The 13666-nt window shown below is 41.5% G+C and overlaps 1 protein-coding gene across 2 annotated transcripts in view; it reads right to left on the bottom strand.

Moving 5' to 3' along the window:
- The window catches only part of slc39a10 (solute carrier family 39 member 10), a 31788-nt gene extending 18399 nt beyond the window's left edge, over positions 1–13389 (bottom strand). Inside the window, exon 1 of one of the 2 annotated variants that reach the window (XM_072686498.1) lies at positions 13281–13389. The gene's annotated coding sequence lies outside the window, so the exon portion shown is untranslated. Of the gene's footprint in view, positions 1–1010; positions 1030–13280 lie in introns of those variants that run through there. The other variant, XM_072686499.1, reaches the window with a different exon arrangement.
- Between the last annotated feature and the right edge of the window lie 277 nt (positions 13390–13666).

Raw genomic sequence — 13666 nt, 5'->3', positions numbered from 1 at the left:
TGGTGTGCATGGCTTGATGAATTAGTCACACAGGAAGCCATTTGTGCACTTATTCTCTTAAGAAGGTGGACATCTTAAAAAGGCCTGAGGGCCCCAAATCAATTTCTTACTTTCGCATTAGTGTCGCTAAAAAACAAGAACGGTTATTGATGGGTAAATCTTAGGATGTATAACTAAAATTAGAAACCCAAAATTTAACAGGTCATTAAGACATAAGCGCAGGATGTGTCGCGGTAAATGTGAACATACAGCCCAGACTGTTCATATGTAGAGCAAACGGTCACATCAGAGACACCCAATAGCGCTATATACACTTTGTGATAGTAAAAGCCTAGTATCCAACTGCACCTTTGGATTCCTACATGTTCTCCCGGCACAAAACATGTTCACTACCAAAACACACTCTCTAGCTGGTACCACAAATAGCTTCAGGTAAAGAAGACTTCACTAAGAGAAGGACCTCAACAACCTCAACAGGCTTGAGAAACAGTCCTGTGCTGTTACTGTGGGAGCATCTTGTGACAGAAAGAGGAACCTCGCAACTGTACCCACCAAGCTACAGCAGCCGAACATGAGGTCGTATTTGGACAGAAAACCACAAAATGTCTACGGTCTCCAGTCAAATCAACCAAGAGGTCGACACGCAACATCGTGGCATATAAATGAAGCAACCTGCCATTAAAAGCAATTCAGAGCAGGACAGAGTGCAAAAGGTCTTCTGTCCGCCATCACTGGAGCATATTTGTGAAAGCTAAACTTCCCTGTGAAATTGCAATTACACACAAGCCTCAACTGAGATCATCTGAACGCCAGTCCTTGAACATGGAACCGAGACCCAGGACAAACACTCAGCAATGCAAAACAGTGCTCAATTTGTAAGCTATGAGAGACCACAGCTCTGCTTCCAGCAGAGGAGAGCAACTAAACTAAGCCAGTAGCAAGGCTTGCCAACGAATAAAGAAAATCGTTTCTAGGGATCAGCTCAAAAAGGCATTAGAGAAAGGACCTACTTCAGCCTGCCTTGGCGTCCCATGTGGAGTACTTACACCAGCCGGAGTGTGTGCTTCCCCGAGTGGCGTGTTAAATCGGGTTTAAGGCAGGAAAAAGCGTGCCGTGGTCTGGGGCTTCGGTGTCAAACGTTAACGTAATTACAAGCCTTTCCCTCTGCACTCGCACCAACTGTTTATAAACATGCATCCGGAGTGACCTCTGAACCCTGGGGGAGATAGGGTAGGGCAATACCGGAAACTATTTTTAAAAGATTGGCAAGCCTCACAAATAATAACACTTGTGTTGCTCGCTCAATGTGCTCTTTGTCTGCTGCCATGACATTTTAGAAAACTCCTTTTCTTTACTTTTTTTGTTTTCAAAAAAAAAAAAAGAAAAGAAAAAAAGGGGAGATTTAAGAGCTGCCAGAGTCATGTGTTGCAAGAAATATCATGGGATGGTTCAGACTCTGTCTATAAACATTGGAAAAAGCAGCTGTTGATGATAAAATGCAAACAGCTGACTGAACTTCTTAAATCTCCTTTGAGAGAAGTTCTACTGACGGCAGCAGAAGCGGTGGAGATGTTATGAGGCCATCAGCACTTCTTCGATCTGTATGCTCATATTTGTGCAAGATACACAAAATAATATTGCAGTGCTCTATACTGAGGTTTATGGCTCTTGTACTGCCCCACCTATGATGTAAATGGGGTCTAGGCAAAACCTTTAATTTCAATAAAGTTTCAATAGAAAGCACCCTGTGCTTGGACACCTACGGCAATGTGGGTGGAGGACGGGTCAAAGGCTTTCCGTACTCCCTGCTTCTTCAACCTGACCGTGAATGAAGAGTAGTTTTGTGTTTAGTGGGGTGTGCTCACTCATGCCTCCAGGAGCCACAAACACGCACACAAAGAAAGGCCATGTTCAGAGGACCCCGAGGCCTGCGAGACAGTCAGGCGCACTCTAAAGCCTTCATAACTACAACCTGTAGAATGCAGCTGGCAGCCTCAATGAGGGAAACTTATTCAACTACTGTCCAACAGCCCACAAACTCCTTCACCTCAAACGTTATACAACTCCACCATTGCTCTACAACTGTATGATCTTAACGACTCACAAGATTCATGATTCGTCACCAAGCATGTTTAGTGCATCTTTAAAAGTATAAGAATCTTGAGGAACTTTTGGATGTTCCTTCGTTTGAAGCTGTGGAGAAACATCTTAAGGTGCTTTGAGGAACCCTCAAGAAAAGTGTTCCTTGAAAGTTCCTCAAAGCACCTTAAGAGGTTCCTCTACAGTTTCAAACGGAAGAACCTTCAAAAGTCCCTCAAGGATCTTTTACTTTTAACAGTGTGTATTGTTTTGATGAACAGCTCAAGGGTAAAATGCATTCTAATACTGCTTTCAATACTTGGGTTTTCAAAAGGAACAGAAGGTCAAGACAGCAAGAGGTTGCCCAAGGGTGATGGGAAAGAAAAACAACAGAAAATGCATACAAATACATACTGTGTTATTTAGACTCTGATCCTACCCTAGAGCTTTGTTTTCTTCTCAGCTCTTTATTTTCCAACTGTGAACTGCAACCAAAATCATGGCATATTTACAACACCACCATAAACAGGTATTTCTAAAATAGTCCACAAACAAAGAATATTTTACACAATTTTACCTCTCATGCTTAAATTTTGTGGTGAGGACACAGGAAAGGTTTTCTTCTTCTCTTGAATGAAGGATATATTTGTGCAGGTGTCGCTGCACAGTAGAACAGTGCACCACCTCTCCAGACTCTACTAAAGCCTTGGACACACTATAGAACTTTTTAAGTCATAGCATTTCACAAATCCTAACTGGGTTTTGCTAATTTTCATGCAGAAAAATCCCACGCTATATGACATCAACCTGTTTCTGAAGCAAACACACCCCAAAATATGTGTGCCTCGTGTTAAGTAGGAGATGCATATTTAACTCACCATTTGCGCTGACTCAAAACAAAAGAAACATGAAAAAAGGTTGTGGGTGGGAAGACGGCATGGTCAGCATGGAGAGAGTTGGAGGGGAGTAGCACATTACATACTGGAGGCTACCGTATGTATAAAGCAGATGTTGGCTTCTTATACGAATGTACGTTTCACCTTAAATGGTGCTGCAGTGTTGGACATGTACTAGTGGCAACTTTCAGCGCTCCGTTTTCATTGACTATAGACAGGATCCTTTCAGATCAAGTCTCTAACCAGTGAACGCTGCTATATTACACTCAGAGTCGGGTCAAAATAAAAAGACTAAAAAAAATAAACAAAAAAACCTGATTGATATTCTCTGACTGATCTGAAATTGGCAAAACTCTACGCCCCTTACACACTACTCTATTCTCTCTCTCAAACTGTCGACGACGACTGCCGAAAAAGCTGCAAACTAAAGAAAGCCAGCACAGATTCATCCAGACTGACAATCTGAGCTAAAAACGTAGCAAGAATTGAGTCGTGTAACCCAGCTTGAATTAACCGGAAAGCCGCCAGAAAATCTCACTTTTGAGTCAAAAATCAATGATGATTTACGACTCCCAAACTTTGCCTCTTGCTCTTAGTCAACATGAAAGGCAAATCATGATGCATTTTCCAGTGCAAAACACGGCCTTAAAAGGTAGCGGAGCGTTATACAAAGCGAGACAGGTGGCCAGATAGGTAGACAAATACCCAGACACATTTTAATTAGCTGCACTCCGGTAAGATGTACATGTTCTATAAACTACACAGGTGACCCACTAAGCTGTTGTGTAACTGCAGCACCAGTACAGTGGAGGAGCTGAACAGGGCTGAAACTGGGTACAGTTGAAACACAGACAGTACATTCCGTGAATGCGTTCGTGCAGGAATCGCACATGGAGGGGGGGGTGAAGCCGAGAGAGTGGAAGAGAAAAGCAGAAAGGAGATGTGCGCCCCTAAGCCGGCTCATATGACTCTCACACGGCCTCCCCATCCCTTCTGTCTTTGTCAAGTGTGAGTTAGCAATTTAGACTATCCCGTGATTCGCACATTTCAATAACACACACCCCCAAATCTAATACACACCAAATCAGCCACAACATTACACAGGTAAAATTAATACCAGATTATTTGGTTACAATGGCACGTGTCAAGGGGTGGGATCTACATATTAGGCAGCAAGTTACCAGTCATTTCTAGAAGGTGATGTGTTGGAAGCAGGAAAATAAGCAAGCATAAGAATCTGAGACACTTCGACAAGATCCAAACTGTGGTTAGAGGACTGGGTCAGAGCATCTCCAAACATCAGGCAGGTCTTGTGGGGTGTTTCAGTTCAAAAGTGCCCCAAGAAATAACTGGTGAACTGGTGACAGGGTCAGGGGTGCACAACAATTTATATCAGCTGCTAATGTCTTTGTGCCAGATACCACAGGACGTACCACAGTCTTGGAGTCCATGCCTCATCAGGCCAGAGCTGTTTTTGGTGGTAACCTACACACCGTTAGGCAGGTAGTTTTAAAGTAATGGCTGACTTGTGTATATCAGTACTTATCTGTGAGCCTATGATAAAATGTGTAGATGCAATACATCACCTGAAAAGTGATGATATTTAGCCTTTATGAATATAAAGGCTCGGGTTGTTTACAACCAAATGCTTCTCATCGGAGTTGAGAGGGAACGGAACATGTGATCAGATCATAATAGTATGGTGGGAGGTTGTGAAACCAGATAACCAGACAGTAGAAATGAAAACTTGTTTGACTTAAGTGTATTGACCAATTCAGTAATATTTTATATGGCAGTTGTACTAGTTGTGCTGTAAAAGATAATCCATTACAAAGATAGTCAACCTATAGTGTAAAATCACACAGACACTAGCTTATTTAAATAAATAAATAATAATAATAATAATAATAATAATAAACCCCACACACAGAGCCAAAAACAAAACATGTACCTCTCAAAATAGTATATCATGCATGGTAGAAAAGCCCTTGGGGTCATGAGAGATGAGCAGATGTCGCTCAACACATGGACATATAGTACAGCAGATGGTCGGGGGAAGATCACGTGTTCTGCAAGCATAGGGGGAAATCTAGTAAAGCATAGTTGAAACATAAGGTCTGCAACTGATCAAGGTATGCAAAATAGCCCATTAAAACTGTAATTATCAGTCCATAGCTGTGGTCTGCACTGACACATAGACAATGGGAGCAAAAGCACTGTAAAGTGCCAGTCTCTAAAACTTCTCAGGTGCCCACCCCCAGCTCCCCAAAACACACCTTGCCCGCATTGTACATTTCGTCTTGTGATTCCCTGCGGTGCTGGGAAACAAGATGGATAGCCTTGATCCCTCAATCCAAAAATACACCCCCCCCCCAAAAACACACACACACCTACCTTCCAAATAAGCAGACACACCTTCAAATAGATCCTGCCCAGATGGACGTCCAGCAATGGCACACCACAAGGTTTAACTCAGAATGGCACCTTAAAAAGAGTCTTTCCATTACTGAGATAAGTCATGTTCACAGCAAGTGTGCTGTCTGTAAAATGTAGTTTCACAGACGATATCCATCCACCGCTATAATAGTTGCAACCACTGGCTAGAGCCTTATGACGAGAAAACTGCTGATCTCAGGTGCAGGCAGCAAACAAACAAAGCTGGTCATGACCCAAAGATATTAGGAGCATAAACAGCATCATTACACCATCACAAGATACACATTCACGATCTCGAGTTCTATAAACACAATTCAACTTTTGAGCCTTTCACGTCAGGGTAATAAACAAGGGCACATTTTCGATCAAGTTGATAATCAAGCTGGTTTCTAAGTCAATTTTATTAGATATTTAGTTGAACATCTATTAAGCGCTAGGACACAAAGCTATACAGTGGACCATCAAAACATTGCTGCTTCTACTCGCAGCCAAACTTTCCTCTCACCTTCAAGTGTCGCTGTTCCTAAGGATATCACTCAAGACCTGCTGATCTCCAAACAGCTGGGATTGACTTTTCATACCCTATACACAGGCAGAGTCTCACATCAAGCCTACTCACATGAGCACAGCATCTACATCACCACTTGCGAGTCTGTGTCGGTCACGGCCAAACGCCAAGGAAGACTCACAAAGGGCCCTGAAGATATCACAGTTAGTCCAGAGGACAAAGCCTCGAAAACTTCTGAACACCTTGCATGGCATACCTCTTAATCCGAAGACCTGTCTAGACAGTAGAAGGCGGGCCGAGGGAGGGAACGGTCAAAAGACTCTTGCTTCACCTTACTAGAGCGGCAGCATGCAGAAAGCTTTAAGTCTTATGCCCTTCTTGTCTGGTGATTTAATGCATTTTGGGTTAAGAAGGGAGGGGTTTTGAGGGCTATGTGCTTATGTGAGTTGTAGGGTGTGGGTGGGTGTGTGTGTGTGTGCATAAGGGTGGGTAGGAGGTTTAGGATTTAAGTTAATCAGCTACTGGGGTGACCACATACTGCACAGAACAGCCTGAAGATATCTGTGCACTGTGAACATCTGTGGAGGTCTAGAGTGAGGGCAAGTAATAAACTGTGAGGGACAGCATCTCCAATGTTTTAGCTGCTAACTGATGCAAGACCGTTTGGTCGGCCCACCATGAGGGAGCCAAGTCACCTGAAATGGACTCCATCAATCTAAACTCTATTTAAAACTTGCAAATGAAAATTTAAGGCCATTGGAAGTATATATAATAATTGTTTTTATTATTTAGACATTTGGATAATGCATTTAGAACTCATTTACACCTGCTCACTTCATGCATCTGAAGTATCTAGAGGATTATAGGCCAAACACGTCAAACCAGTGGTGGTCAGAGACGAATTTAAGCCACGTTAACAGTGTAAATACATCCGTCTCTCCAAGGCAAATTCAACAACCAAAACCCCTCCCAGTACAACCCAAACAAACAATGAGCAAATTTGCATATTCTGTTCCACACAGCGATCGGATTTCAGTCTGACTAAACTAGAGACACCTTTGACTACAGAGTGTAAATGCATGTGGCTGAAATCTTATTAGATTACAATCCAGACACTAGTCACGTGATGTGACATGGTGTAAACAGGGTCTTAGATGGAGCTTGCAAACTGTTTTGGTGAAGATGCAGTTAGTTTTGTTTATATTTTCCAATGTCTGTCAATCTAAAACCATTTTTTTTATTTGGTTAAATGGATGAAATGTAGGGTCCTCAAGTTACTAAAGGTTGGTAAACCCCGATTTAGAAGACTTAAAGTATGTATTCTGTTTGGAGGACTGCTCTGCAAAATGGGAAATTATGCCAGGATTAAAAAGCATAAAGCATTGTGTATATATTTTTACAATAATACATGAGAAGCCGTTCTATACAGTGATTATATCATAATTCTGATATTTATTAGATTTTGACAGTAAATTACAAATCTGTTTGGTTCATAATGGAAGTTTTTTGGGTTAGTCATCACTGCTCGAGTTGCTTGTGGTTGGGAGGCATTATTGCAACGCTTATTTACTTCTGAACTGAAAGACAGCTTAAGTCGGACTGAAACTTCAGAGACTGTGCACTAATCGTGAGATACCGATTTCACAGAATGCACTTTCAGCCAATCAGTTGTTACCAATCAGGGCATAATAAACATCCCATTTTAAGCAGCATTATGTAGCACTTTACCCTTTATTTAAAAAAATTGATTGGGGAGAAAGAAAAAAAAAAAAGCATTAATGCTCCACTGACCTGTAATATGAAAAATAACACCTGTATTATTGCTATTCTGGGCTCAGCACCTCTACTGCACCAGTCCACATGTTTCTTTCAGTTCAGATGCCTATGCTGTATCTCTCAGCTTGTCAAATGCGAGTCCTTTAGTAGTGGTTCAAAACATGAATTCCACTTTCAGACTGGATGAGGAGACTAGGAGCAAGAAACGTCAATCCTGCATAATACTGCTTTAAGTCCAGACAAACTGATCTGCCATTTTCTTTTTTCTGATTAATCAAAGTAATCTGTTCCCAATACCTGTTTTCGTCAACTGTAATCCTCTGTATCCTAAAATAAACAACAGTTTTCAATTCCACAATTCCTCCCATGTTCTTCTCACAGTGACCCCTAAATCACTCTTTGTAACTTAAAAATGAACGGACACTGATCTAGCGTTCATGTGACTGTGGTTTGAGACAAGGAAGTGAATGTCCCTGAAGTCTGAAGATGTTACTACAGTGAAGATTAGGGGGAAAAAATCCTGTATATTCTGTCAAATCAATTCTGTAAAAATAAGATAAATTAAAATACCAGGGAGTTCCCACTTATGGAGAACCTACAGCTGTTAATAGCAAAGAAGTATTTTTTAGGAATAACAAACAGTGTGACTTACTGAGCCATTTACGGAGAATTAACACTAAGAATCTTGAGCTCAATGGAAAAATGTGCTGCGTGAAAGCCCATCAGCTGTTACACAGTTGCATAATCCTACTGTGAGGAGGGACTGTACAGTAGCATTCCTTTTACCGACCATGTGAACAGTCTTATGGATCCCACACTCGACTTGAATGCTCTCTTTTTCCAGTTATGCAGGGCATGTGAAATGCTACAATGCCACCTTGGATTTGCTTTTTTCCTATGTAACAATAAGGGAGTCTTGGTACCACTCTGCAGCACACAGAAGCAAATGGTTGAAATATGGACAGGCCAATGAATAGCAACATTCATCAAACTATCAACTATTTGAGTTGCCTCGTTGTAGTTGCCCATGTCAATTACTCATTTAACCCCTGTGTAAACAGGGTCGGTGTTGAAAAAGACTGGGTGCTATGACTGGATGGTATAATCATGGGTTTTGGTTTTGTTGCACAGCTAGAGTTTGGTTCATGATTCGCTTACCCCATCCATTACCCTTGCCTTTCTTCCCAAAATTAAACTCATCTGGTCATTTAAAAAAAAAAAAAAAAAAGCAGATTAAATCATTTCAAACTGTGTATTTTGTAGAAAGGTTGGCTTGGAAATAAACCCCTTATTAAATTATAGCCTGTATTATATTTTTAGTGGCAGAACCTGAAGAAAAGCAAAATAAAATTTTCAACCTATAGCTTAGAAAATGTAAACGCTTATTCTTAGAAATACTTCTTTAACCTATAGCCCTTATAAAACAAGGGGCAGAGCAAAGTAATTTTTTCATGAGGAAATGACAAAACTGTATTACTTCTATTATTCTACTAAAAGTACTAAAAGTACTAAAAGTACCAGCGAAAGGAAACCACCAGCCTTGGCAATGGGCAAGGGGAGTAGAGGCACCTACTATACATGCTTAAGCAGAGATGTATAAACTCTAAACTGATTAACTCATTCAGTCGAAAGCAAAATGTGAGACCATGACAATATTTTGAAAATATTTTTTTTAATATTATGAGGGAAGTAGGAAAAGGTTTTACACCGCAGAAGAACCGGTCGCTAATTATAAAAACAAACATGACTGAAATGACAGACACACACCACCTTGGGCCAATTCTAAACCAAATATTAACCAAGAATGATCTCAAATATTGTCTGTATCAGCCAGATATTTGCTTTATCTCAAATTTCTCTTCAAACCGATCAGATTTATTCATTGTGCTCTGGAAGATGCACATTTTACTGAACTTGTAAACCCAACAGAAATTAATGCTACATTTCAACACATTGTTGATCCAGATGGACTTGACTCCAATTTCTACATTTTATAACACTTATGTATTGACATCAGCCCACAATTCAAATAATTTCTGCATCCCTATTGATAACAGTTACACTTACATATTGTATGAGTACATTTGACTACTATCAATAAATGAGGGTTATTTCATGTCAGATCCCTGAGGCTCGCAGTTCTGCAAACCATATTCACACAAAAAAAAAACTGTTGTAAAAGCCCCCATTGTGCACTTTCTCCACCCAGTCAGAGGCAAATAAACCTTTTTTTTTAATATAAAAAACATCAGCAACTTAGTTTCAACAGCCATAATAAGGTCAGAGAGGTCAGGAGCAATAAGAGGAATGGGGAAAATCAAATCCCTACATCCAGTAACTGTAACTAAACAGGCCCAATTTCCTCAAAATAACAACAAAAACGGCAGATGGCTTGTATTAAACTGAAGTGATTAATTAATTAAAGACCTAATATGTCAAATCTAAATAATGTGTTTTCATCCAAGTTAACATCTTACTTTTTTAATGGTCTTAGATTGAGCCATTCTTTTTTGTAAGGTACAGTCCGGTGGGGAAGAAAGTTGTAAATCACATGATAAATAGACAGAAGTACTAAAATTATACAGTCCATTTCAACACACTTTCACAGCCTGTTTTCTTTGAGTACCATTTTGGCTTACAACCCCCTACATGACCCAACATTAACATTTAGGCCAAAACCTCAATGCAAACAACTCTGACTTACACTGCACATATGCAGAAAACTGCACAGGTGTTATTCTCTTTAAAGGGATTACTGCACCGGAATTCACATGGCTTAAGCGCGCCAATTTGATGAGCAGAAGAACCATCAACCATAGACAAATAAAGATAAAAGGCATACAGGGCGGCCACACAGACGGCTTTTTCAAAACTCAACCCCCTGAAGATGCAGATATAGGCATGGAGGGCACGGAGAACGTTTTATTCTAAGTACTCGTCCAAGTCACTCTGGGCACGTGTTTCCAAAACAATTCCTAGCATTAAAACCACCTTAACTCAGAGAGACTGTGTTTAGCGTGCTGCTCACTTTACCATTTAACAATAATTTTGGTGCTACAGTGCTTTTGAGAAAATCAGCCCTGTATATCATATCAATAGAGCTCTGCAGAACATTAACATATGAACAAAAATCTAAATCATCTTTAGATGCGTATTGTTATGCTCCAAGCGAGTTAAGCAGGGCATACTCCTAATTTTTACTGCTGCTTTATGTTCATGTTATGAGGTGGCAAACAGGACTACTAAATGTAATCTAGTTTGGGGGGCTGGACTGATCATTTCTATCCTTTTCAGGAAAACATCTTTACGCTACTTGCAGTGAAGGTGCCCTAGAATGTGCTGCAGCAGATCCTGGGTGGATGTAGAAGGTGATGTTTAAGGACTACTGCTTAAACACCCTCCGCCCTCGAAATGACTTGCTTTAACACCATTTAAATGATGTGGGCTTAAATTGTACACTGTACCAGGTCCACGCCAGACTTTCCACAAGACTTCAAAAATAATTCTTTCATGCTTACTGTCAAGCTGGGCTTAAACAATGTAGTGGTCTACCATGTATTTGTAAACAAGAAAATGCAACTTGCACAGGGAAGTAACTATTTAATAACATCTGTTTACAATTTGAAGACACTCTGGTTTCCAAAGTGTTCAGTAAAACACAGCTGACCACATTACCCTCCGGTATGTCCGAGTATTCAAAAGGGGAACTTAGGGACACCTAGGGACACCCAATTCATTGTGCTACATAAACAAAGCCAGTACAGTTTCATGTGAAACTGTGCATCATGAACTTGCCTCATAATCGCATTGCTCACAGTGGTGGTGGTGAATGGATCTAGACCTCTGAAGTGTCTAACAGTGTTTGTGTCCGTGTTGTGTAATGACTTTGTGAGAGCGCTTACACCTCTGTAAGCGCTCTCACAAAGTCATTACACAACACGGACACAAACACTGCCTGGTGTCTGGGACATCGTCTTGCATTCATTTTCAGATCTGCTTTTAGAGCATCAGGTTCAGGCCTTTTATGGACGGCAAATAAGACAGCTGGGCTACACCTGCATTGTAAACACCCCAACCCCTGCCTGTCTACAAGACACCACGTCACACCAAACCTCGGAGTGACTTCGCTCATCTTTCAACCACCAAATTATATTATATTCAGAAACTACAGTGCGTACAGAGACTACAGAGTATAGTCATCACACCTACATGCAACACCTGCCTCCTCAGACACCTGTACAGATGTTCTTTTCTGTAAATATATTTTCAGCTCTTTATTACCTTAGTACTTTTTACTTTTTTAATTTATCCCTTACCCTATTTATTGTTTAGTGTCATTTCCCTTTAGTTTAAGACTGTGTTCTGTGTTTTTTGTTACTTGTCATATGTGTTGCTCTCACCAAGACAAATTCCTTGTATGTGTAACATACTTGGTGAAATGAAGAGATTCTGATCTTCTGATTCTCAGGACTTCTAGCCATCACTAACTGCTGTTTACCATCTCCACTTAGCCATGGGTCAGAGGCATGAGCTCAGATTAGAGATATCTACCACAACACAGTAATCCTCTAACCAAGCCCAACACGCCCAGAACCACCAGCAAACTGACACGAAACCTGCACATGTAGTCTCACAACCTCAGCACTGAGTGATTCATGATGACAGGAAGGGGGATTTCTCACTAACAGCTTTAAAAGGATGTCGGCCAGCTTTCCAGCACGACTACCTTTAACTTCAGCAGAAGTTAACTAGCTAGATAGCTAACTACACTGTCTACACAGAGCTTTATTATTTATTTTAGCTAGCATCCTGCACCCCTGCATAGCCTTAAATCAAGAGCTGCTGCTGCTGCTGCTGCACGTGGGGTACAGGTCGGACTAACCCCGAGGTAAATAACGGCAAGGCTAACCAAACAACTAGCTAGCTAACTAGCAACATCGCTAACGGGTCGTTTTTCGCTCATCTGCCCGCTCGCTAACACACACTTCATGTCGCCCAAGTCATTTCCTTCTTATAATTTATAGCTAGCTGTAATTTGAGCTGTGTTAAAGGCACCGCATGTCACCGAATTCATTGTTCACGTTAGCTAGCTAGCTTGCTTGCTTGCTAGCGCTAGCACACGCAAAGCCCGTTTCACTGCAGCGTTTCCCGCAGTTTCCCTCCTTTTCCCTCTTTTTATAGCAACTGACAATTAAAGTGCCCGGTTTCTACCACCCAGCTAGGGGGTTAGTAATGTTAAGAAGCCTGCTCTAATGCCATATTGCGCACCACGAGGCTTAGCAAAGCATTAAACCTACTAGCTACTAGCTGCGGGCAGACTCGGCATTAGCTTAGCTTAGCTTAGCTCAACAAGCTAACCTAGCTAGCTAGCTAACGTTAGAGCCACAGCGAGGGCAGGACGAGAACATGTCCGCCTTAACCTACTACATAACAAAAGCTTCGCCCTTTTACGCCGTTTAGGTTAAACTCATTCTTTAAAAACGACCCCGGTTAAGGCAGACGGGCGCGGCTATGTGCTGTTAAGCCGCCCAGGTCCCTGTTGTGGGAGTGTGTGAGAACAAATCGCGGCTTTTTTATAGAGTTACCTCACTCGAGTGCCGTGTGCATCTCCTCTCCGCTCGGTACGAAAATCCTCACTGCGCGCAAAACACAGCACCGAGGCAGGCGGGAAAAGGCATTCACCAACGCGCTTACGCAACGCCCCGCTTCGCTTTATGGAGTAAGAGGACGCAAAATGCGTAGCCACGATTTTGCGCTGTTGGAGTTGTATTACTTTTCACACGAGTTTTTATTTGATATATATTTGTCCATTTTATTTCAGTAAATCCGTACAAAAGTAAGTCCGTATCCAACTCTGCCCAGATCTGCATCAGCGAGCAGACGGGAAGGGGCGTTCACCATGCTAGTTACGCAGAAGTGATACGCCCCGCTTCGCTTTATGGCCCAAGTGGACGCAAAATGCGTAGCCAAG

This window comes from Salminus brasiliensis, chromosome 8, assembly GCF_030463535.1.
Source record: "Salminus brasiliensis chromosome 8, fSalBra1.hap2, whole genome shotgun sequence".
In the NCBI taxonomy this organism is placed as follows: domain Eukaryota; kingdom Metazoa; phylum Chordata; class Actinopteri; order Characiformes; family Bryconidae; genus Salminus; species Salminus brasiliensis.
The sequence above is the reverse complement of the archived record's forward strand: the minus strand, read 5'-3'. Positions and strand labels throughout refer to the sequence as shown.